This window comes from Myotis myotis, unplaced genomic scaffold (genome assembly GCF_014108235.1).
Source record: "Myotis myotis isolate mMyoMyo1 unplaced genomic scaffold, mMyoMyo1.p scaffold_m19_p_6, whole genome shotgun sequence".
NCBI lineage: Eukaryota > Metazoa > Chordata > Mammalia > Chiroptera > Vespertilionidae > Myotis > Myotis myotis.
This window is the reverse complement of record NW_023416368.1, coordinates 88,591,637-88,614,311: the sequence shown is the minus strand read 5'-3', so window position 1 is coordinate 88,614,311 and position 22,675 is coordinate 88,591,637.

Genomic DNA, 22,675 nt, shown 5'->3' with positions numbered 1-22,675 from the left:
AAAAGAAATTTCAATCGTTGTACTGTTGATATTTGGCTCTGTTGACTAATGAGTTTGCCGACCACTGGTTTATAGCCTAGCACATAGATTTATTATTATTTTAGTAATAGTAGTATTATAACATTATAATTATTAACATATTATTTTTATTACTAGTATTGTTATACTGTTATTTTACTATTATTATCATTATTATTTTATACATTAAGAAACTGAGCCAAGAGTTTCATTCATCCAATGTCAATTTTTAAATTATGTTGAAATGAAAATACAAATTGTGCATATGTACATGGCCCTTCACCCACATACCACCACCCCTCACTTAGTGCTCTAAGCAAAGGACATGCCAAATGGTGGGAGCCTGGAGGAGGAGTGGCTGATTGGTAAACTGGGAAAGGCATCGGAATAGCTGTTTTATTACAGACTAGGAGCACAGCACTTGATTCAAAATTGCACAGCACTGCCCACTCCCTGTCTGGCCCTTGAAGCAGCCACGGCCACTGCTGATCAGGCCCTCCCCCAGCTCAGGCGCGCAGAGACCCCTGCCGCCCGGGCCCCCAATGCTGCACAAGCAAGCTCCTGTTCAGTCGACCTGTTAAGGCATCCCGGTTAATTAGAATATATATATATATATATATATATATATATATATATATATATATATATTAATAAAAGAGAAACATGGTAATTGGCGTACGACCGCTACCCTTTTCATTGGCTAATCAGGGAGATATGCAAATTAACTGTCAGCCAAGATGGCAGCCAGGCAGCTTGAAACTAACCAGAGGCTTGGTTGCCTCAGTGACAGAGGAAACAAACGTTCCCTGCCTGCGGCTGCAGGCCTCTGAGCCTGCAGTTTCAAACATTGTAACAAATACCCTCAGACTTCAGCCCGCAACATTGTGTGCAAAGGCCAGAAACCTACTTTCAGGAGCGGAGGCCTAAGAGCTGGAGTCAAGCCTCAAGCTAAAGCTGGCCCAGAATAAAAAAAAAAAAGGAAAAAAGGAGCGGTTGGGAGTTCAGTCACCCCCAGCCTGAAAACAGCCCTCAGCCCCTCACCCAGACTGGCCAGACACCCCAGTGGGGACCCCCACCCTGAAGGGTGTGTGACCAGCTGCAAACAGCCATCATCCCCTCACCCAGGCTGGCCAGGCACCCCAATGGGGACCCCCACCCTGATCCAGGACACCCTTCAGGGCAAACAAGCTGGCACACACCCATGCACCAGGCCTCTACCCTATATAGTAAAAGGGTAATATGCCTCCCGGCACCGGGATCAGCATGACAGGGGGCAGCGCCCAAACCCCCTGATCTACCCTGCTCTCTGTGTGTGACAGGGTGCTGCACCCCAACCCCCTCCCCCCCCCCCGGGCCCTGCTCTGTGTGTGACGGGGTAGAGCCATAACCTCCCCATCAACCCTGCCCTGAGTGTGACAGTGGCGGTGCCCCAATCCCCTGATTGGCCCTGCTCTGTGGGTGATAGAGGGTGGCGCCCCAACCCACTGATCCGCCCTGCTCTGTGTGTGACAGGGGACGGTGCCCCAACTCCCCTATCGGACCTACTCTGTGAATGACAGGGGGGAGCTCCTCAACCCCCTGATGGGCCCTGCTCTGTGCATGACAGGGTATGGAGCCCCAACCCCCCCTGATGGGCCCCCTGCTCTGTGCATGACAGGGGGTCGCGCAGCAACCTCCCCATCGACCCTGCCTTGAGTGTGACAGGGGGTGGTGCCCCAACCCCCCAATCGGCCCTGCTCTGAGCCCGACCAGGGGCTGCACCTAGGGATTGGGCCTGCCCTCTGCCACCTGGGAGCAGGCCTAAGCCAGCAGGTTGTTATCTCCTGAGGGGTCCCAGACTGCTAGAAGGCACAGGCCGGGCTGAGGGACCCCTCCTTCCCCCCGAGTGCACAAATTTTTGTGCACCGGGTCTCTAGTATAATTTGATGAAAGAGCATGTGTTTACTAGGCAAATAAAGGAAGAATGGCATTAAAAGTATTTAAAAAATGATATATACAGAAGCCTGGGGATGAAGGGTGCATGATGAGTTAGGGCAGTGATGGCGAACTTTTTGAGCTCGGAGTGTCAGCATTTTGAGAAACCATAACTTAACTCTGGTGCCGTGTCACATATAGAAATTTTTTGATATTTGCAACCATAGTAAAACAAAGACTTATATTTTTGATATTTATTTTATATATTTAAATGCCATTTAACAAAGAAAAATCAACCAAAAAAATGAGTTCCCGTGTCACCTCTGACACGCGAGTCATTGGTTGGCCATCACTGAGTTGGGGCTAATTAGAAGGTCACTGTGCTATAGGAAGATTGGGGTGTAAGAACAAGTGGCTAGAAGGTGAGTCTAAAAACCTAGTGTATTCATTATTTATTTCTGTTTAATTCTAATCTAGCTTAAAGCAACAAACATTTGTTATCTCACAGCTTCTGTGGGCTGGGATCTAAATGCACCTGGGCCAGTGACTCTGACTGGGTCTTGTCTCCAACAAGGACAGTCCACGTGGTCAGCAGGGACTACGGTCATGGTCGTCTCAAAGATCTTCTGGGGTTTGTTGCACTTCCAAGATCACTCACGTGGCTGTTGGCAGGATTCAGTTCCTCGCTAGCTACTGGCCTGAGACTTCCCTCAGTTCCTTGCTGTGTGAACCTCTCCATAGGCAGCTTTCCAACATGGCAGCTGGCTCATCCGAGTGAGTAAAGTGGAGGGTAAGAGAGCGAGGCTGTGCCAGCACGGTGAAAGTCAAGGTCTCTTATTAATCTCAGGTGTAACACCCCATAGCTTTGCCATATTCTACTGGTGAGAAGTGGGTCAGGGGAGAGGATTACACAGCGGGTGGGTGCCAGGAAGGGGGATCAGTCTGCCTACCACTTGTAGGCTAAGGAATTGTGAAGGCATCTGCTAGTATGTAAGCTCAGCCAAGGAACTTGAACTTTATTTTGCGAGTGATGGAAAGCTTCTAAAAAGTTTTGAGGGCTGGGGAGTGAAATTCCTGATGCAATTAGAGGCAGAGTTTAGATTGAATCACTTCCAGTAGGAGAGATTGGAGATAAGGCCAGTTGGGAGCCCCTGGGGCCACCCCAAGCAGGAGATGATGGGGGCTTGAACCAAGGCAGTGAGAGAAGAGGTCAGATAAATAGAAACAATACATCTGACTTGGTGACTGGCTATTGGGGTGAGGAAGGGAAGCAAGACAAACCTAACTCCAGAGTGGTAAGTGGGTAACACAGTTAATCCACGCCCAGGAAAAACATGACCAGGAAACCCTGAAAGATAAGCATTTCTGAGGTACGATCCAGCACGAGGTGTTGGGCTCTGGAGGATCTGAAACTGCCCAGGTAATGCCAAACGGGAACTGAAACTCAGGCCGCTGTGCTAGTCCTTCCTTTGCAGCCTCCTATCATGTATTAAAGGGCACAGACCTTGGACACAGACGGCCTGGGTCCTAATCTGGTTCTGTCCCTCACTAATGACGTAGCCTGGAATAAGTTATTGCCTTTCTTAGCTTCTTTATCAAACATGGAAAAAGTGCTGGAGCTTACCTCCCCACGATGATGGTGAGAATGAAATAAGATAACCGTGCCGTGCACTTTAGCTATTAGGAATGTTCTGGGACACTGTGTGGGTGCTGCATTATTCTGGGGCTCAGCTCTTACCTAGGCACGTGCAGGGCACTGTAATGGCAGATAAGTTCGCCCGTATCCCAGTCCTGGCCCTTTAGAACAGTGCTTACACCCATACCAGTTCCTTTTAATGATATCTTAGTACTTGTGTTTCATTTTTGTGTTCTCTGGCTCTTTAGGAGATGGTATTTGGAATATACTTCATGACCACCCCTGTCTTCAATGGATAATTCTAAAATGCACCCTTTCACCATGTCTTTGCCCTCCACGTAGCTCAGAGAACCTTATAAACTGTAAGAAATGTCCTCTTTAAGGAGCAAGCCTTTGTTGCTTCACTTATTCCACAAATGAGAATGGACTGAGGATGGACTGTGTGCACAGACTCCTTGCTAAATACTGGGGATATAACAGTGAACAGGACAAATGGTTCCTGAATCATGAGTCTTGCTGTCTAGTGGAGAAATAGACAAGAAAGAAGCAATTAGTGCAAAGAAGGAAATAAGCAGCAGTGCAGAGTCAGAAGAGGCATCTTGGAAGAGGTGACATTGACACTGAAGGATAAGAAAAACTAGCCGCTTCAAGAGCAGGGTGAGGGCATTCCAGGCTGGGGAAGCTCCAAGGGCAAAGGCTGCGGTTGGAGATGGCCTGACAGCTCCAGGAACTGGAAGAGGCCATAAAGCAGCACTGTTGAGAAGAAATGCAATGTGAGCCATATACGGGATTCTAAAGTTCTCAGTCACAGTTAATAAAAGTAAAAATGAACAGATGAAATTAATGTATTTTATTTAATCCAATATAACATGTATAATTTGTTGTAGCCACATTAAAAAATAAAAACAGCCCTGGATGGTTTGGCTCAGTGGATAGAGTGTCAGCCTGTGAAGTGAAGGGTCCAGGTACGATTCTGGTCAGGGGCACATGCCTGGGTTGTGGGCTCAATCCCCAATGGGGGGCATGCAAGAGGCAGCCAATCACTGATTCTCTCTCATCATTGATGTTTCTATCTCTCTCTCCCTCTCCTTTCCTCTCTGAAATCAATAAAAATATATTTAAAAAATAAAAATAAAAAACAAACAGGTAAACTTAATAGATTTTATTTAACTCAATAGATCCAAAATATTGTCATTGCAATATTCAATCAAATAAAAAAGAATTAGTGACATATTTTACATGCTTTTCTTGGTGCAAATCCTTCCAATTCCCATGTGTATTTTATACTTAGAGCACATTGCAATTGCAACTAGACACAGTTCAAATGCTCAGGGGCACACGTGGCCAGTGAGTGAGCCCTAATAAGTGAGGGGGTATTTCATGAGATGGGATTGAGGAGACAGAGTTGGTCATGCAAAGCTTGTGGAATGTGGTAAAAAGGTTGGGTGTGATTCTAACTAATGGAACTCCAGAAGTTTCTGTGTGAAGAATGGTTCCCAGAGGCATAAAGAGTGACTCGCGAAGTCCAGGTAGGAGCTATGGTAGTAGTATAGGTGAAGGATGGTAGGGGCTTGAACAAAAGCATGGGCAGTGAGCATAATAACAGTTAACGCATTCTTGGTATGAAAGGTTTACTTCACAAGCATTAACTCGTTTAACACTCACAATGGCCCTAGGAGGAAGGTCCTATGTTATCCCATTTTCCAGATGAGACACTGAGATAAGGATCAGAGTGGAGGAGGGATTTTGAAATGAGTCGGTTCTAAAGCCCTGCTCTTGGGCCAACTTTCTGACAGAGACAAGAAGACTGATGTGATAAGCTTAGGAAGGAGGACTGGTGGGAACTGCTGACGGATTGGAAGCAAAGACTGAGGCAATGGGAGGAAGCAATGAGCGCTCCAAAGTTTCTTGCTGGAGCAGTCTGTTCGAGAGATGCTTATGGCTGGTGGTGCAGAGAAGTGAGGAGCCTGAGCAGGGACAGTATGAGGTGGGAATAAAGAGCTGACATTGTAGATGCCTATGGAGATGCCTAGGAGACTAGTACCTGGGAGGTCAGACGGCAGTTGGGTGTAAGTAGCCATTGTGGAGGACCGGTCTGGTGTTAAGATACACATTTGGAAGTCATCAGCCTGTAGAATGTATTTGGGAATAGGATGAGCTCACTCAGGGAGGGAAGATAAGAGGGCCCAGGACCAACTTTCCCAGGTCTTCCAAAAGTTGAGAAGCACAACGTCATGGGCCTTGCTCCCTACCTATTTCCACCTGCTGTTCTTTCTGCTAGAAACCCTCCCTATTCTCTCTCTGCCAGCCTCTTAACTCCTCTAGATCCAGCTCACAAGCCATCTCCTCTAGAAGTTTCCTCATACTCTTTGAGGCTAGGTTGGGTATTCTCTCCTATATTAGTTTCTTGGGGCCACTGCAACAAATTACCACAATCTGAGTGGCTTCAACAACAGAAACATATTCTCTCACAGTTTCAGGAGCTAGACGTCCAAAATCAAGGTGTGGACAGGGCCAGCCTCCTTCAAAGGCTCTGGGAGGGAATCCTTCCTTGGCTCTTCTGCTTTCCTTGGCTTGTGGCAGCATCACTCCAATTTCTGCCTCTGCCTTTACATGGCCTTCTCCTCTGTGTCTGTGTCTCTCTTCTGTGTGTCTTTTATAAGCACACTTTTCATTGGATTTAGGGCTAACGCCAATGATCCAGGATGATCTTACCTATAGATTCTTAATTGAATTACATATGCAAATGTAATTTAATAAAAATACCAAATAAGATAACAGTCACAGGTTCTAGGGTAAGGGCACAGACATATCTTTCTGGAGCCACTAGTCAACATGCTACTCATCTTCTGAACTTATTAATCTCATTGTAATTGCCTCCAATACAGCAAATCATGGACACCATAACTGTTTCTATTCCAACAAGAACATTCACTCTCAACAGGGGGAACATCTCCCTCAAGGAGGAGAAAATCATTCAGGAGGGAAAGGAGGTGACTTTTTATAGATAAAAGTACAGATATACATACAGTACATAAACAGATATGCAGGATACGTCTGGTATTAAAATTTCACGGTGGGAAGAAATTAGAGGGAAAATTGTCTAAGAAGGCTCTGGGGATGAGACGTGGGGGTTGGTAATGGGAAAAAAAAAGTTTAAGAAACACTGAACTAGAATATTCTTTCCTAGAGGTGCTGACCATGCCATGTTCATCCCTGTACAATGTCACCACACTCCCACCCCCTGCACACACACACTCACTCACCATGCCCATGGCACCAGCACAGGGCTAAGAACAGGAAAGATGGCTTGGATAAATTAGCGACAAAGATCTGCCTTCCTCGTGGTCTTAGATGTTTCATTTACAGTTTTACTGGAGTGACCAATGCAGTCATGGGGCAGAGCCAGGGCTAAGCCCGGCCTCACCCTGCAGTTACTCTGCCTTTCCATCTTCTCTGTCTCTGCTCTGTCTTCACCCGCCTGACAGGAGCATTTTGAATTATGGACTTTAATAGGCATCTATTTTACAGCCTAAAGTCACAAAGTCTAACGATTTGAAATATCACCACTGCAGTCGTCGCTCCCTTCAGAACTCTACATATTTAAACAGAATTTCAGTTACCAGAAAAACGCATCTTTAGAGGGGGGAAAAAAAGGAAGGATGAAGGGAAGAAACCCACTGATTTAATGTTTTATCAAGAGGAAAAGAGTGTAGAGGAAGGCTTGCTGAGCATCAAATGGGCTCCAGTGCGGTGAATTTAACAAGGCAGAGAGCAATGCAAATTGGAAGATTTAAAACTGAAGTTTAAACATCACTTTTGTTTTCCCAAGCTCTAGATATTAATAAGACTATTGTGCAAATTATAAGTCTTTCCTTCTTAGGAGACAGGGGAAATTAAACATTTACATAAATCAATTGATTGCAATTCCGATGGCAGCCATTTCCAAGACCCCTTTCCTCTGCGCCATCTCTCCTGGTCCAATGAATGACATCACCTCATTCTAGGGGACCCATCCTTGCCTACACTGTATGCTGTTTGAAAGACTCACTCCCCATCTCCCCAACATCTATTTCTCTTGTTCCTTCTTACGGTAACTGCTGATCCCTGGCCCATACCCTTATCACCATTTTCCTGAAATGCAATTACCCATTAACCGTTCTATTTTGTTTTAATCTCTATTCTCCAATCCATCCAGAATCCTTCCCCACCACGTGTCTACGAAATTAACTTTTTCATCATGACGTTTCTCTGCTGAGGAATCCGTGATGAGTCTCTGCAGCCTGTAAGATGAAGCCTTAGCCCTACCCAGTGTTGCTAAGAGGTTAGAGCATCTACCCCAGCACTGAATGGTCTCGAGTTCGATTCCTGGTCAAAGGCATGTACTCGAGTTGTGGGTTCACTCCCGCCCCTGTTGGGGTGTGTGCAGGAGGCAACCAGCTGATATGTCTCTCTCACATTGATGTTTCTCTCTCTCTCTCTCTCTCTCTCTCTCTCTCTCTCTCTCTCTCTCTCTCTTTCTCTCTCACTGTACCCCCTCCCCCTTCCTCCCTCTCTCCCTCCCACTCTCTCTGAAAAGCAATGGAAAAAAAAGCCCCATTTCCTCAGCTGGCTTTCAGGACCCTCCACATACATTGTCTTCTGTGCCTGGACTCTTTCCTTACTCTCTAGACAAGCCAGAAGATTCCCTAAGCTCCCTCCCATATCTATCTCATTCTTATCTCCAGGTCTCTGTCCCTGCTGGGTCCTCTGCCTGAAATGACTTCTTATTTCTTTTCATTCATTCTACCCTTTCATCTTCTTCAAAGGTTGCTTGGCTGAGGTGAGGGGTGGAGAGGGAGGAACTGAGAAAAAAAATTCATGTACAGGGACAACAGTGTGGTGTTTCTAAGGGAGGGGGGGAGCAGAGGATATACGGGGAATAAATGGTGAAGAACAGAGAGTTGACTTGGGGTGGTGAACACACAGTACAGTGTACAGATGATAGGCACTGTTATAGAATTGTGTACCTGAAACTTGTAAAATTTTGTTAACCAGTGTCACCCCAATAAAAAAAAAAAAAACAATTAAGAAAATTTTTAAACCACAAGGTCTGCCTCAGACACCACCTTCTTCACAAGCTTTGGATATTCCAGCCCACTCTGAGGAAGGGGCTTAACACAGAACCATGTTCTGTCCAAACACTTTACCCTAGCTGTCAGCAAGCAGCTTGCTAACTGGTGAAGGAATATTTTATATCATGGTTGTATAAAATAGTAAGAAACAGTGTTTGGTCATTTTGTTTATTAATTATTACCATTAGTAGAATTGTATTAACCACCGTTTATTAAGGACCTACCATGTTTCACCACACATATGAATTTATATCCTTTAATCCTCACAAGCACCCTGCGTGTCAGTGATATTCAATCTGAAAATATGGGAAAGGGAAGGATAATGGAGAGGCAGCATATATTTTTCTAATTCCACCTCTGTCCTTGGCTGTATATAGACACCTTAATAACCATCTTATTTCATCTCTTTCCATAATCCCACTTTCAGATAAAGAAATCAAGGCTTAGTGGGATTAATAATTCATTCAAATGCAGTGGCCAGTGAGACCAGAACTGAAAATTGAATTCCTGTCTGCCTGTCTATTTCAAAAGTTGCTCTTTATACCCTGGACCTCTTCTAATGAGCAGCCATCACTGACATATGCAATAAATCCCCCTTTTCATCTGTAGAATGGGAAGGACAACTGTGTTTTTCCTCAACTTGGCCCTAAAATAGAGATTGTGCTTTAAAAAATCTCTCAAGTGTTGTATGTTAGCTTTGTCATGAACATCCTTTGGCTGGAGCCTGGAAATCCAGCCTTTATTTATTCAAGCTGGATAAAGCAGCACTAAGCCAGAAAGAAAGCTTCACCTGCTGAAACCTGTAACTATCACTTCCCAATATCTTGGTGCAAATGTGCTTACTTCTGATATGGTGTTGGGTGAACAGAGACCACTGTGCTGCCTCTGTACAGCACTTCCCATGCGTCTTGTGGTGTCATCACATAAAGCACATGTAGGCTGCATTTGATGTGGAGTTGTGTGTGTGCATGTGTGTGATTTGTTGACCTTAAACAAATACCCAGATATTACTACAGCAAAATGAGTTTATTTGGAAACCACAAAAAATGTAATTTAAGTGTCCTAATAGTGAACCACACACAAATCCAGAGGACAAAGAAAAGGAATGTTCTCTTAGAGGGTGTTCAGAGGTCTGTTGTAAACAAAGAGGCTATTGAAAGAAACTGAGAGTTTGAAGTGTTGTGACTTTTCATTGGCTGAATTATAATAGTCTTTCATTGGCTGAGTGGTTACCTGAAGAAAAGATCATCTTCCTTCTTCCTGCTGGAACAGAATAGAAAATCATCTTCCTGTTGGAGATGGAAAGTACATCTCCTCCTGCTTGGGGTAATGACCACGAATTGTAGGACATGAGCACTTCCCCTACAAGCCCTTCCAACTCCAGTTTAGATGAGGTCTCGGCTTCAGGTCAAGATGGCTACATGGGTAAATATGGTACTCACATTTGCCCATGACCACATCAAACTTACAACTAAACTACAGAACAACCATCATTCAGAACCCTTGAAATCTAGCCGAACAGAAGTCCTATGACTAAGGATATAAAGAAGAAGCCACATTGAGACTGGTAGGAGAAGCAGAGAAGCAGAATGAGCTCCAGATAAAAATTAGGAGGGATATTTCAATTGTGGAGGTTCCCCTGAGGATAGAGGGGTTCCAGACCCACACGAGGCCCCCCAGCCCAGAGTTCCAGTGCCAGGAAGAGAATTCCTCATAACTTCTGACTATAAAACCCAGCAGGGATTGTGACTGAGTGAGATGGTGAGCAGCTGGAGTCCCAGGCATTCCATTTAAAGGGTCCACACATAAACTTACTTGGACTCACTCTCTCTGAGCTCCAACACTAGAGCAGCAACTCAAAAGTCACCAGGGACATATAGAGAAGAATTGAATTGTCTGGCATCAGGGCTAGAGCTGGAGAGGCAACTTTCTCCCAGACAGAAGTGCTAGCAGGAGACATTTTTCCTTTCCTAAGCCCTTCCCACAGAGCCAGCAGACAGGTGCCATATCTGCATCTCCATCAAGCTGACTAAGGCTATTGCTGGTGATTCCTTGAGACCCAAATTTCAGGTCCACCCAGCTGTTTCCAGTGGCTTTTCCGTACAAATGGCCTGTCTTGGCTCATGCTTCAGACTTTGCTAATATCTCTCAAACAAGAAGCATCTGGCCTTAGTGTGTTTTGTAACTAAGTAGCCCTGGGCCTGGCACTATTACATCTGGCGTTGGTGTGCAGTTAGGCCTCTACTGGGCACTTCCAAGCCCAGCACAAGTATCAGCCATCTGAAGATCACTTTGTAGCTCATACCAAAAGGCCCTGGTCAGAACACAGGTGGCGGCTAACCTTGACCTTTACCTGCTGATAGGCCCCAGAGCCAGTGCACCTGGTGGACTTCTTTAGACCATGGCAAGACATCACTCAACCTCCATAAGTGACACACTCAAGGGGCAGACTCAGCAGGCACCAGAGCTTCACTGAAGTAAGTCCTGCTCTGTGGGGTGGGCCCATGAATAGCTGATCCTTCATGATAGTCCCAGCCAGATGTTAAAGTCAATTGGCCTCTAGGTAAATCCCACCATTTGAAGTACCAACAGAAATCAAAGCTCAGCTATAATAAGAGGGTATACACAGCCCACATGGGGGTAGGGATGGGGGTGGGGGGTGCACCTGAATGCCCAGCTCCAGTGTGCCCCCCACACCCAGGGAGGCTGAGCCATTGGACCCTACAGGACACTTATTACATTGGACCATTCTACCAAGCCTGGTAGATGTAACAGCTCCACCTAATACACAGAAACAAACACAGTTAAGCAGACAAAATGAGGAGACAAAGGCAAAGTACCAAGTGAGAGAACAAGAAAAAGAGCTAAATGAAATGGAGGCAAGCAAACTAACAGGTACAGTGTTCAAAACAATTATTATAAGGATGCTCAAGGAACTTAGTAAGAACTTCAAAAACATAAAAAAGGATATGGAAGCCATAAAAATAAAACTATTTAGGAGTGAAGGAAACACTAACTGAAATGAAGAATAATTTACAGGAAATCAACTCTAGAGAAGATAAAGCCAAGAATCAAATCAGAAATTTGGAATATAAAGTAACAAAGCACACCCAATCAGAACAGCAAAAAGAAAAATGAATCCAAATACATGATTACAGTGTAAGAAAAATCTGGGACAACTTCAAATGTACCCATATTTGCATCATAGGGATGCCAGAAAGAGAAGAGAGAGAGCAAAAAATTGAAAAGCTATTTGAAAAAATAATTACAGAAAACCTTCCTAATCTGGTGAAGGAAATAGACATATAAGTCCAGGAAGTACAGAGAGTCCCAAATAAGATGAACCCAAAGAAGCCTACAGGACACATCATAATTAAAATTGCAAAGATTAAAAACAAAGAGAGACTGCTAAAAGTAGCAAGAGAAAAGCAGTTAAGCAAGGGAGGTCCCAGTAGACTGTCAGCTGATTTTTCAACAAAAACTTTGCAGGCCAGAGGGATTGGTAAGTGATGAAAAGCAAGGATATACAACCAAGATTACTCTACCCAGTAAAGCTAGCATTTAGAATCAAAGGATATACACAAAGAACTTTCCAGACAAGGAAGACCTAAAGGAGTCATCACCACCAAAACAGTATTACATGAAATGTTAAAGGTTCTTCTTTAAGAAGAAGAAAAAATGATAAATAATATGGAAAATAAAATGGCAATAAATTCGTATCTATCAAAAAAAGAGAAAATGATTGCATAAAATAAAAAATTGACAAACATATGAAGCTTGTTAAAACATCACTGAACAGGATGCTCTGGATTTTGAGCAACAAAGAATAAAATAAGGTACTTTCCCTTAATTTCAGAGAAATAGGAAGATGCCCCCTCTAAGAAAACTGACAGAATTTAGAATCAGAGGCTGTTTCTGAGTTTATCATCTGATATTTTTATATATTTATTATATTTCTGCAATGATATTTTTACCTATAGGAGCAAATGGCAATTTTTTCAACTTTTAGTCTAGCAAATAAATAAATTAGGTCTCTGCTTATTAATCTTCACTCTGTGTGTGTTAAATTGCAACTAGATATATTTCCCTCTTAATAAAAGTCAATAGTAAAATATGGACTCATAAGTTTCTGTGCAAAAACAGTAGGAAAAATCAAATGCTATACCTCAATACACAGAAAACAAACCATCATGAGAATGTTTAGGATTCAAGAGGGAAATAATCTGCCCTTTCAGATTATTTCCCTCCTCCTCATACCATATGTGAAGTTTGGGCACCAGCTGTGCCACGCCACCTTTCCCTCTCTACCTTTCCAGCAGTTGTAACTTTTAATCACAGGCACTGGAAAAGAAGTGTAGCCTGAGACAATAATTTTATGACTTTTATTTTTCAGCAAAAAGTATGCTTTCCTTCCAGGTAGAATCTAATTTGGAATCTTAACACATAAAAGAGAGAAAATAATATTTTGTTTACAGATACTTATCAATTTACATTTTTGTTTTTCACTTAATATAAAGTCAACCTAATGAAAAAGTTTTGATGAACACAGAAATTTGAAATCAAGATTGTGGATGACAGGCATAGTCATATGTATCTCAGGAATAAATTTCTATATTTTGTGTTGAATGCACATTACTAAGAAAATCCTAATTCAAGGGGTTAGGTCAGCCGTGGGCAATAAAAAAAAAAGACCGTACCCTTTTATGTAATGATGTTTACTTTGAATTTATATTAGTTCACACAAACACTCCATCCATGCTTTTGTTCCGGCCCTCCGGTCCAGTTTAAGAACCCATTGTGGCCCTCGAGTCAAAAAGTTTGCCCACCCCTGGGTTAGGTAGTAGGGTACTTGCCCATAAATTTTACTTGAGCAAATATAAGAAAGTCTAAATTAGAAGAAAATGAAATAAAATAAAAAACAAAAGTGGTCTTGAGCTACACCTATGCTAATCACTGATTTAGCTTTAAGAATTTCAAATGCGTGCAGAAAACAGTGTGAGAATCTTTATTCTGAGATCTGCATAAAAACATGTTAGTTGGGCAGTCCAACCTTACATGCTGGTGAGTCTCGTGTATTACCTACTATCTATCTATCTATCTATCTATCTATCTATCTATCTATCTATCTATCTATCTATCTATAACCCTAATATGAAAATAGACCGAACAACGGAATAACTGAACAACCGAACAACCGGTCGCTATGATATGCACTGACCACCAGGGGGCGAGTGTGGAACATGGTGGGTGTCGGCTGTGGTGGGATGGTGGAGCAGAGGAGCGGGGGCGCCAGACCAAGGTGGGGTGCCAGTCGCTGCCATCGGGGCGAACCTCTGGTGGTTATTGAAAATTCTTTGCTCCTGCGCATCCGCTGCCAGCAACAGCCCCGCTCGTGCTGGCAACCGGCACCAGTCCTGACTTCTCAGTACTATCAGCCAGTGCAATTGGGTGCTGCCAACCCCAATCGCCCCTGAGGGCTTCTCCACCTCCCTGTGCTCCTCAGGGGCAATTGGGGCAGCAGCCTCCACTCGCACCTGCTGTCAGTGCATGGGAACAGCAGTGGTGGGAGCGAGGCTCCTGGCAGACAAGGGACTGGGAGCCACCGTGGTAGGGGCCGGGCAGGGGTGCGGAGGATGGGTCGAGACCTGCCCCTGTGCCCACTGCAGCCTCGTGGCCCACAGTTCCTTTCAAGGTGCACAAATTCATGCCCTGGGCCCCTAGTTTGGTATATAAGACATTTGAATAGTGTGTGTATGTGTGTGGTTTTGTGCATGTGTATATGTGTGCTGCAGCTTCGATCAGAATAAATATTTTAAAATTACAAGAAATGAGAATCAAATTAATGTGGAACTCTTGAATTGATGGTCTTGACTAACCTTTAAAATTCTGGACAACACAATATGAAAACTCCTATTTTAAGATATGGAGAGGCAGCTGGAGTGGAATGTGGCCTGCGATGCCAGCTTAAATCTCAGTGGGCCATACATGGGATAGCAATCCACCATCAGCACCCAAATGATCAAAGGATGTGGGGGAAGTGTGATCTGTCACTTAGCAAGAGAGGGTGGTCCCAGTGCATCTTCCTGTAACTTGATTATGCTACTTTTTCTTCTTCTATTTTAATCTTCACCCAAGGATATTTTTTCCATTGATTTTTAGAAAAAGTGAAAGGGAGGGAGGAAGAGGAGAGAGAAAGAGAGAAAAACATCCATGTGAGGGAGACACATCAACTGGTTGCCTCCTGCCCATGATTTTACCAGGGGTGGGGAGCAAACCTACAACTGAGGTATGTGACCTTGACTGGGAATCAAACCTATGACCTTTTGGGTTTGCTCTAACCACTTAGCCAACCTGCCATGGCTGATTATGCCACTTCTTTAAAAAAAACTATAGACCCCCCAATGTATCCGCCTTTCTAGTCTTGCCACAAAAGTGTTTTTACAATCTGGCTCTGGCATGAACTCATACTATTTTCCTTCCTTCCTCATCCTTTGAATCGATCTTCTATTTTAATTTATAATATTTATTTTTGAAGCAAATTAAATGTCAATTCCTCTCAGTAAGTTTTCTGACCCCATCATTACCATAATGTCCAGGCAGAAATATTGTTGGCACTGCTTTGTTTATTTATTATTGCTATTAATATAATTGCATTAGTCACCATTTATTAAGTATCTAATTATAGGCCTGCTTGCATATTAATGTATGTCCTTTAATTCTCCCAATCAACCCTGCATTGTAGTGATATTTAATTGATACTATAGCTTAGAGTATTTATACAGCCTACCCAGATGTCTCCTATCTCCAAGGGCAAAATAAAATTTAAGCCTGTGTCAGCTGCCTCCAAGATCTGCCATATTTCCATCTGCGATGCTGCTTTCTTTCTCTGAACAGTTGTCTGCCAGCTCAGTGTGCATACCTGGGGGTAGCATTTATCAAGCGGCGTGGCAAGTAAGTGTTCCCGTGCTGCTTGCCTCCTGCATGGAACTCTGAGAACATCCTGGAGGTATAAATGGCATCTAATCAGACCTCGGGGTTTGGCATCCAGTCATAGCTCAAAAATTAGTTATGCTTAATCTAAACAAAAAGAAGCATTAAACTGGTGGCTAAAAACTGTGTCATCTAGTCACCTACCTCCAGGCAAGAACCACCAACAGCCAGTCCTGGATACAAGGTGTTCCTGCCTTTAACCATTATTGCTACATTTTAGCCCAGAACAGTGGTTGGCCAACTGCGGCTCGTGAGCCACATGTGGCTCTTTGGCCCCTTGAGTGTGGCTCTTTCACAATATACCACGTGCGGGCGCACATGTACAGTGCAATTGAAACTTCGTGGCCCATGCTCAGAAGTCGGTATTTTGTGGAAGAGCCACACTCAAGGGGCCAAAGAGCCACATGTGGCTTGAGAGCCTCAGTTTGCCGACCACTGGCCCAGAAGGTTCTCGGGGCTCGACCACTGTTTCTCAAGGTGAGGTGTTACTCAGGGGATGAGGAGGGTTCCATAATCCCAAATATTTGGCAAACTCTGCATATTAAACTAACCCTATTGGGACATTAGCCTCAGCATAATAAGACTCCAAGAATTTAAAAAACCAATCTTGTCTGTCTAGCAATTTTCAAACTTGTATGCACACCATACATTTTTTTTTTCCAGATAAAACCTACTAGTCCTTGACCCTGCTGGTTCTGTAGAGCCCTGTTTGTAGAGATTTGGTCTAGTCTAATCTTCTATTGATTGATATCTTGCCATATTTCAAGCAGGCTTTCTGGGGGCTAAGTGAGACTTTAGTTTTGGTCCATTTCTTCTCCATGTTCAGTAAGGAGCTTCAAACCATGTCTTTCTTTCCCTTATAAACAAAGGGACTCGTTTTCCTAAACCTTGTTCTAGCAGAAGGCGGCTCCCAGGTTCATTTCACTTTCTGCGCACCTTTGGGATTTGTGGCATCAAAGTGATCCTAAGAGAAATGAGAGCCAGGGAAGGCCCCTCTGTTTTAAACACAGTCGGTTCAGAGATGGAAGGCGCAACCCTGACTTTCATGCTCAAGTGGAGTGAGTCACTGTTGTGGGACTTTCTCACGGCGTTTGCAAAGTAAGGTCTGACATCACATCTTGCCCTCCCACAGAATCCGCATCACCTCACATATTTTCTCTGATCATTTTATCCGAGTGATTCCTCTGGAGGTCAAGGGAAATTTACACAACATCCTAAGCCATGGGACCTCCTACAAAGTCCTGCATAATATATACACATTACCTTGGCATGTATATAAATGCAGCCATCTGTCAGAGTAGAGAGTATATATAATGGATTCCAAAAAGCTTGACTTTTTGCCTACGTTCCACGTCAAATCCAACTGCAAGTTCCGAGGCCTCAATTATTAGAAATTGACCCTCTCACACCTCCATCACCACCTTTGTTCAAGCCACCATCATCTCTGGACTGACCACAGCAAGAGCCTCCTAACTGCTCTCCCTGCTTTTGGCCTTGTTCCCCTACAGCAGTGATGGCGAACCTTTTGAGCTCGGTGTGTCAGCATTTTGAGAAACCCTAACTTAACTCTGGTGCCGTGTCACATATAGAAATTTTTTGATATTTGCAACCATAGTAAAACAGACTTATATTTTTGATATTTATTTTATATATTTAAATGCCATTTAACAAAGAAAAATCAACCAAAAAAATGAGTATCATAGGTTGGCCATCACTGCCCTACAGCCTACTTTCAATTTATTGGAAACAGAGGGTTCCCTTTAAAACTTAAGTCAGATCATGTCACTTCGTTGCACCTAAGCACCCAACCTTTCCTGGCTTGTGTCTCCCTTAGAGTAATCATCTTACAATGGCCCGCAGGTACTGCAAAAGCTGCTTCCCTCCTCTTCCTGGCCTTACATCTGACTATCCACTAGGTTCACCCTACTGCAGCCTCTCTGGCCATCTTGCTAGTCTCTGAGAATGTTTGGCATGTTTCTACCTCAGGGCCTTTGCATTTACTCAATGCAAAAAACCTTAAATGTTTTATCCCCTCTGACTATGCATGGCTTGCTTCTCATTTCCTTCAAGTCTTTGCTCAAATATTACCCCAGGAACCAACTGCAACCTTTCCCCACCAATCCTCACCTTCCTCTTGGAGTTTTGTTTCTTTCTGAGGCACGTATCACCTGCCTTATACTTTACTAGAGGCCCAGTGCACAAATTGGTGCACCAGTGGGGTCCCTCAGCCTGGCCTGCGGGATTGGGCCAAAACTGGGTCTCCAACATCCCCCAAGGAGTCCTGGATTGTGAGAGGGCGCAGGCTAGGCAGAGGGACCCCACTGGTGCACAATCAGGGCTGAGGAGGAACATCGGAGGTTGGCCAGCCAGGGAGGGGTTGTGGGAAGGCTCCAGGGCATGAAGGCCCATCTCCCTCAGTCCTCAGCAAGCTAACCTACTGGCCTGAGTGTCTGCCCCCTGGTGGTCAGTGCACATCATAGTGAGTGGTTGAGCAGCATTGGCATACCATTAGCATATTACACTTTGATCGGTTGAATGGACAACCGGATGACCAGACACTTAGCATATTAGGCTTTTATTATATAGGATATTTACCTATTGTTTTGTTTTTTTGTTTGTTTTTGATGGTTTTCTTCTGTTTTATTTTTTCCATCTCTCCCTTCACTAGATGTAAGCTTCATGAGGTCAGAGAATTTGTTGATTTTATGTCTCCTTAAATCCCCCAAATAATGCACATTAGACTTTCAGTGAGTGAACACTTTCATGATTCCCAACCTGTTTATACAGACCTCTGGGGTTGTGTACAGGTACTGATAGGAACGGGTGAGATACTGTTAATATTTCAAAAAGCCTAATACATCCTCTCATCTGTCCAGTATGAGGCTACATGACAAGCTAAAGTGCTACACTTCTTTGCCTTTAGTTGAAATCATCTCAGCTCAGTGTGTTAACTCTGATTATATGTCTGATCAGAATCTCTGGCTACCCGTTGCAAATGCCTTTGATTTTTAGACTTGAGGAAATGAATTAATTATCATGGAATAAATGCAGATTAGTAGCTGTTTTTGAAAACATGGACCCCGTGGTGGGGGAGGATCGAGCCCTTGATCTCCTTTGTAGGAGGAGGACTTTGAGGTGCTGGAAGATTAAGTGACTTTCTCAAGGTCACACAGCCAGTCACACAGGCAGAACAATGACTGGAACCCAAGCTTTTGATTCCCAGCCCTGAGCCGATGCCATCAAAGGCACCGGTTGCTGCAGAGCAGACATATATAAGCTGTATGTAACATTTGCATAACACAATACAGTAAAGACAGAATCCCAACTGAGGTTCTCAGCAGGAAAATATCAATTATTTAATCAGGGCTCTATTTAAACTTTCATTGTGAAGGTTAGGTTAAGATTCACTGGCTTGATTGAGGGTGCTGCCTGCACATGAGAGTGTTTACTGAGCTGGGCTCCCTGGAGTGAACTCAAACAAACTTGTAACATCCAAGGAGCATTTTTACATCCTGAAAGCCATGCATGCCTTTATGGAGAGCCAGTGCTTTTCCTTAAAACAAACAAATGGTTAGCCTTGAGGATAAACTGCAAACACGTCTGCCAAGACAGCGTCCTTCCTCTAGGCCCCACGTGCCATTTCATCCTTAGTTTTAGTCTTGAAACCTAATGAATATGAATATACCTAGACATACAAAATGAAAGCTTCTGTTTACTCAAACGCATGATCCTGTGCTTTACTCTAGTTCATCCTTAGAATAACCCTGCAGGGTTGGAACCGCTGATATTATTTTCTCCATTTTTACAGATAAGGATGCTGAAAACTCCCAGGGGTTCAAAGACCTGCCCAAGGTCTCCCAACTTGTTAGGGGAGGAAAGCAGTAGAATGGAGGGGAGGGGCATGTTTCCTCATTCCTCAGGCTGGGTGCATGAACCAGTGTCACCGTACTAGGGAGAAGGGGACAGGGAGTAAGGGCCCCCCAATGTGCTTCATTCCCTCTCCCATGGATAGCACCAATGGTCTGAGATTCAAGCCAAACACAGGAAGTGGTTTCCGATTTACAGAGCAGGAAAGGGAATAGAAGAGGCCCATCCAAGTCACCTGTAAAGTGTAGCTGAGTCAGAAGTAGAGGTGGGGCTGAGCTCTCTCCTGGCCAGGCTGGATGGGGCATGGCACTCCGTGGCTGTGGTCTGCTAGGATCTGAACGCCAACCTGGGATCTGTGGCCTTGAGTGAATCACCCTACATTCTGAATCTGGGCATTTTTATGATGATGAAATGAGATAAAGAACCTAGAAAGCCTAGCTTTGTGTCTGACAAGCAGTAGAAGCATAACAACTATGATTTATTTACCTTTGTGGGTGCATCATTTCGTTTATCAAATATGTACTGAGGATTTAGTGAGTCCCTAGGCCTGGGTTAAGCAGTATGAGAAGCAAGCAGAAACACGGTCTCTGTGCTGAAAATCAGATTCACACATTGGCAATTCAAGGCTTAAAAATCCCCGACAAAGGTACCATTATTTTTTTAAAGGACTGCAAGAAAAAGGACCATGGCATGATCAAAATATCAATAAATAATATTGGCATTTCTAGCAGCACAACAAGTCAGTAGGGGAGCCGTTTGGGGTCAGTAGGCCCTGACACCCTGACCTCTACCCCCAAATCACTGAATATGACTCTGTAACTGAGTGAGAACTGGTTCCTCTCTACACTCCTTCCCAGCCTCCTTTCTGTTCCCAGTTCTCCGCAGTGCCCGGAAGCGACCTCCCAGCCATGCCTCCTTACCCCCAGCCCTGGTCTGGTCTCTCATGCCTGGGACCTGCCAGGACTGCGCCCGCCCCAGCAAAGCTCACCTGCGGCTCAAAGGTGCAGAGTGCTCTGCTCGACATGCGCTCTCTCACTGCCTCTGCCTTTCCTCTTCCTTCTCTGAGAACTCAGATTTCTTTAAACAGACAAGCAATTACTAGTGTGTTATCCGCACTTGACTCTGTGTTGTTACAACACCCCCTGATGTACAGTAGCAGGCAGCTGGATAATGGGACATATTTAAGCTGATTGCCACTGGAGATAAGTGATGTCTCTGATGGGTGCACTTTTGTTAACCTTCTGAAGGCAGAGGGGACAGGAAGTTTTATTGTTTTGCTTTAGAAAAAAGAAGCCCTTTGAGAATAGCTACACCTCCCGGGAGATTCTCATTTCAGATTAGGCTATCAGGTGCACAGCGCAATCGGAGGCTTCGGCTTCAGTGCAGCCCTTGTGTGATATTCAGGCCTCTCAATAGATCCTCCCCAACGGCTGACACTGGCTTGCTGGCTGGCTCCGCATCCAAAGGACAGCTCTATTAAACACAGGCTTCTCCCCCATCTTCTCAGCAACTCTCCTTCCCCTGCTCTCCTTCTCTGTCTTCTCTTCCTTTGTTACATCCTCCTCTCCTTTCTCTCTACCTTCCCCTTCCTCCAGCCACTTTCATCCTTCCTCCCTCAATCTCCTCCTCTCTCCCCTCCTCTCTGGCTGCCAATGGTTTCCTGTTGTCTTTTGCTCATTTTTACTCTGAGTTTCCATATGTCCCCCGCATCCCTCCATCTCCTTTGGGCCTCTTGGTCTCTTTCTTCTCCACTCCCAGACCCCTCCCTCCTCTGCACCTCAGGGAAAGCCAGGCCAGGGAGGCTGTTAGGGTTCTGGGTTGTGAGCATTGCCTTTGTAGAGCACGAAGCTTGACAAAGTCACCTGTGCTGTTTGCTCTCCAGAAGCTCAATCTGAGGAGGGTGTGGGTGTTGGAGGAACAAGTGTTCAATAGGGGGTTTGGGGGTAGGGCTGAAAGGAACAAGGAGGGAATTTAAGAGAAATGCATGTGAATCAGAGAGTGAAAGGAGGGCTAGAAGATGAAATGGAGCTGTCAGCAACCGCTGCCTGACTTGGAGGCAATAAGAAGGGAAGATTAATTAGTCACAGATTAAGCTGCCCTCTAGCCAGTTACCACTGTTTAGATACAAAGGTACCAAGAAGAAAGCAAAGCACCAATCAGTCTCTTAAAGGGGCCGCTTACTGGCATCTAAGATCTGGGTGAGTGGGGGTAGGAGATAGGTGATGACAGCTTTGCTGTGGGTTCTAGGTGGTGAATGGAGAAGAGCATCTTTATAAACACATTGTACCTCATGGGGAGCAGGGAGAAATTCAATTAGGTTTGAATGAGAAAGGTAACTTGAATATCAATTAATTGTCTAATTGAAGATAATGGAGACCTGGGGGCACCCTGCCAAGTTGATTCCTACACCCAAATCCAGAGATTTTCCTAGGGATTAAAGCCACAATTTAATTACACACTTCTATTAGATTAGGCACTGATGGCATTCAGTACTCTGGGTTAATTACATAGTTAATTACACAGCCAATAACATCCTTTGCCTAATGGCCCTGCTGCATGCATCCCGAGCTGCAGAGGGGGATCCTGCTCCTGTAATAGGCGCTCAGGGAGCCCCAGGTGGTGGGAGTGTCGTAGGCAAGGGGACATGTGAATACTAATAGGGAATTATTTTAATTGTCCCTTGTTCTTGATGAACAGTAAATTATTCTAATAACATTTACCATTGTACTCATTCATTATCTAAGGGTAATGAGGAGTGGAGGGCTTCCAGGGGCCTCCCCTGGGGCACAAACAAGGCTGCACTCACAGGCTGCCTTCACTTTGGATGCCCAGCATCTCCAGGGGGACTCTCCTTCTTCTTGGTCTCCTTGATGCAAGACTGAGCTTTGCACTGGCCAAGGTGCTTTCACATGCCTCAGTTGTTTGACTATAAACAAAGCCATGAGGTAGGTTTCCACTTTCCTCTCTTATTTTCCAGGGAGGAGGGTGGCCTCTTGACTTGACCAAAGACAGAGGCAGGGAAGTGCTGGTGATGCTAACTGGAGTCTGGGTTGGACTCCAAAGCTCACTCTAGTTCCTCCACACCAAGGGCCTTTCAACTCAAACTGCTTCTTTCTGAGTTTTAATTCAAGGGTGA